This window comes from Pteropus vampyrus, unplaced genomic scaffold, assembly GCF_000151845.1.
Source record: "Pteropus vampyrus isolate Shadow unplaced genomic scaffold, Pvam_2.0 Scaffold33, whole genome shotgun sequence".
Classification (NCBI taxonomy): domain Eukaryota; kingdom Metazoa; phylum Chordata; class Mammalia; order Chiroptera; family Pteropodidae; genus Pteropus; species Pteropus vampyrus.
This window is the reverse complement of record NW_011888814.1, coordinates 5,408,433-5,413,009: the sequence shown is the minus strand read 5'-3', so window position 1 is coordinate 5,413,009 and position 4,577 is coordinate 5,408,433.

Sequence of the window (4,577 nt, the reverse complement as noted above, 5' to 3'; positions counted from 1 at the left end):
ACTTACCTTCGTAATTTTCAGAGAAAGATGCTTTCATCAGAGAATATTTTAGCTATACTAGTGGATTTTGCTTCGCTTTTTACATAGTCTATTTCATACTTCTTGGTTTAAAATCATCAAAAGAAACCCTCCCTTAACCTAGGACAATAGCCTTATCAACCTTCCATATATAAAATCTCTTTTTCCCTTTTTTTATGTACATATAAGCTGTCTTGTGCATAACAGATAGTGAATATTTATTGAATTAATAAGCACTTAAAATAGTTATATATCTGTATATTTCTTCCTTCACAAACCATTCTGTAAGATAGTAACACTTCATTTAATTTGGTCAAGACAAAATGTTCTTTTTTTACATTCAAAACTATAGACTAGAATAATAATTCTTTGTTTTATAGGGGACAACAAAGTTTGGTGAATGGACTGATTTGACCAAGAAATGAATGCCCTTAAAAATAGAATAATAGAGTTAAAAGCAGATTGTTATTAATGGGTTCAGATTGTTTTCTTTTAGGTGGTTATAGTTCAGGGTGTATCTATGCTCTGTCGATAAAGGATTTGAAAAGGAAGGAAGAGTTTGAAGTTCAAGTGTAAAATAGACTTGGTAAGAAAGGATCCACAGAATGATTATTTAACCTATTGGCATCTAAATACATAGTCGTAATAGGAATTCTCTTATCTAACTTAAATAGAATCTGTAGTTAGTTACATCATTGAAAAGCAGTTAACGTGAGGACTCATTAAAAAGCGATTAATGCACACCTTAAGTGTTTCATTTTAATATAAAACACATAAATTTATTGTTTGTTCACTAATCTTTTGAGTGGTATCTTCTGATGGAAAGACCAAATCTTCTTTCTCATAAACCACACCCGTACCATATCATTTACAGTTCCAGTTTGAGGTTCATTAAAGCAGAAAAAGAACTTATCCCTATAAAACAGTCTGAAAGTATAAGCTTTTAAAGTTTTTATCATAGTTCACAGTTGTCTCACTGCCACGTAATTTAATAGCAGTTTAATCATTTCTTTATAAAATATTTCAAGATACAACTCTATATTTTTATAATCACCTCATTCATTTTTATATAATGTTAATTTAGATAATTAGAGTGACAAGTACAACTGGCTTTCACAGGTAAAGGAAAAACCAACTGATTTTGACTTTGGTGAGCAACAGTTCAAGGAGCAGGGAGGGAACAGAGGTGACCAGGTTTACTAGAGAATCGTCTATCAGTGATGGGGCGGGCTACGGGCAGTCCACGTCTCGCAGGTGGGATGAAGAGCGTTAGCGAATCCAACAATTTGGTTAATTCTTACTGAATAATTTTCTTATATTTTTCCTCATTTTAAGGATGACATGTTTATTATAGAAATTAGAAATATATATATCACATATAAAAATGCACCACTTGGAAAATCACTATAATCAATTATTTCTTTAATCATCCGCGATTCATAAAGTTATTTTATGCATAGACGACATACAACATAATAGTTTTAAACACGGTCCATGTTTATAGCTAATAGTACATGTATCATTTAAAGATTTAACAACATGTACTTATAATGAGCCATTATTCCTGTTACAACTTGTAAATACTAGAGGTGATGTTGGACTTATCTTAGGGTTTCTAGATTTCCTTCTCTTCCATAAAACTCTTGCATCAAAAAGAGATTTTTATAAACAATACAAAGGATGTGAATCACTAATATGGAAATTATATGAATATAAAATATTTATAATTTGAGGGAATATTATTTTCTTTAAACAGTGCCTTAAACCACTTACAAATGAAGATACATGAGTATAGAAAGACTAGAGATACTTCCAAGATTACTTTTCCAGGTAGTTAATGAAAAAGTCAGAATTATTAGAACCCAGATCTCTTCTCAATATATAGGTACCTAATAAAAGTCTAGTTCTTATGATCTAGGCGAACAGTATGCTGTAATGGTCTGAGGGTACATTTTCTTCCTAAAAATTATTTTCCTCGATTAAAATGGCAGATTTCTAACACTTTTAAATATATTTCCCATTAATAGTTTAAAATTGTAGCCTTTTTATAAGCGATTACAGACCAGCAAGAAAATATCCTCAGAAAACAAAAACAAAAACCCTCAGAAATACTGTTTCAAAATGGTACCTGACATTAAAAGAATTTCAGAACCTGTTAGAAATAAAAATGGCCTGTGTGATTGCCCCCAAATTCCTATCTATAAGTTTGAAGCCCAGTTTTAGATTACAAACTACTCAAAATTAAGAGCTACATTGGCTCAGTTCACTTCATCAGGCCCCCAGTGCAGTGCCACTTAAAGACAGTGTAAAATAGGTACTTGTTTGATTGACTGCTTCCAATCATTTTTCTTTCTTTAATATGGTCTCCACATCATTCATAAATATTATGCTTGTTTCATTTCTCTTCACCTTGAGCTTGGAGAGGAGAAATGCTTTTTCCACCTACCTCCCATATTCTGTGCTAGAATCAGGTAACCTGTTCTCCTGAGCTAATGACATAGGTTATAGATCTCCCTCATTTTTTGTGTCCTTAAGGGAATCCAGAGAAAAAAGGGGGCAAATATGAGCCAGCTTTCTATAACAGCTCCACACAAGTGCTGTGCTTCAAGCTGATAGCTGATAATTCAGTGGATAGAGGTGTGAAAGATAGGACTTTCCCTTCTTTATTCTCCCCTTTCATAGGCCTACGGAGGAAATCTTTCTAGGTATAAAAACCTCCATGGGTTGTGGACACAACATATTCTTATTTATTGCTTAAAAGTAAGAAAACGGCCTTATGCAGATTAAAAAAATGCAAGATCTAGAAAAGCTAACAATTTTGTACAATATTCTACTAGTAACGTTCTACCTATAGTTATTCTCCTAGTTTTAAAATGTGCATTAAGTCTTTGCAGTGATGATACTTGAGAGTTTTTTTTCTTAAAGGTTTGGCAATGTGTATAGATCGAAGTGTAATAAAGTGTTTGAGGATAGATAATAATGAGTATTAGCAGTGACTAATTTGATTGCAAGTGGTTGAACCACAGTTCAACCTGAGTGAAAAACTGCTGGCGTATCTCATGGACTCCGAGGACAGCTGGATTTCGGGAACAGAACCGCAGTCTGGAATTCTGGTGGGCTTCTCTTTCTGTCTCCTTCATTTGTCCTGTTAGCTACAGATTGCTTTTCTCAGTGCTTTTATCCTCACTGGAAATGTGGCTGCCGACAGCTCCCATGTTCTATCTAAAGTGGAGCTGCACGCCACACCCTCTTGCTGTTTCTTTTCCAGCTAGAAAATTCCACCCATGGGACTAGTTGGCCAAACTTTGGTCTGTTTGACAGAGCCAGTATGAGAACAATAAACCGTGTGGGCATACTTCCCGGAAAAGTGTGTGTGGCTAGAGGTAAGACAAACCAGCGGTCTCTGTAAAAACTTCAATCTCTTCATTAATATCAGACAACTCAAATGAATCCATTAAATAACAGTTACTTATTGGTTTAAGTACCAGCTGCATGTCAAGGTGCACTCAGACTTTACATTTATAACAAACTTGTTTGTCAATAAAGTAAAGACCCATGACTTTTCCAGTTCAGAATCCCTTTTCATACCAGGAAATGTCCCCAGAATTCTGTGAATTCATGTCTCTGCATAACATAACTTTGAGACATCTGCAGAAACTGTCTGCTATTTCACTTTGTGTGTGACCTCTGACCACATCCGAGACCTAGGTCTGGTCATCTGACCAGGCCGGATCCTTTCCTAGTATATCAGAACTAAAAAAGGGAAGTCTGTATCTTTCTCTCTCTAATGACTGAATTTTTAATGTATGAATGTGGAACGTGTTGGCAGTTGTATTTTGTCATGTATTTGAGGTGCAGAAGGAGCTAGGATGCTGGAAGAAATTAAAAAGGCTACTAACAGAAGCAGAGACAAAGGATGGATCATGGTTCCGATTAGTCTCCTGTACCTCCTCCATTCATTCCCCTCTTTCCACTAAGGTATTCTGTAAGGCCTCCTAGTAGGGAGGATGCTCTCAGAAAACCACTGGATTTTAAGTATGTTCATAATGTGTCCCTTTATTTCCACTCTGACCTGTCTCTCCCCACTTCCAATTTCAATTATTCCCCGCCACACTGTACTTCTGACAATCCTGCAAGTCTATCACATTGAATTTTAGCCCTGTCCTAGTTTCTTCTAGATGTCCAATTTCCCCCTCTTCCCCATCCTCCACCCCAATTCACTGACTTCTTCGAAGGCATCTGCTTTAACCCTCCTTACACAGTCTGCATGAGATGGCTCTTCATGTTTCCATAAGCAACCCCACCTTCCCTATTCTAGAGCTAACTTTGTCAAGGTAGAATCTAATTCAATGCCTACTTATTCAATTGAATTCTTTATTACAGTATAGGCTCCTTGAGGAGATGAACCATAGCTGTTTTGTTCACCACTGTACGCCTTGCACACACACCACACTTCCTGGCACAGAGGACTAAGCAGTAAGTATTGTCAAATAAAGAAAAGATTAATCTATATTTAAATATTAATAGACTCAGAGTAAGTAGATTTCTAAGTCAAATAC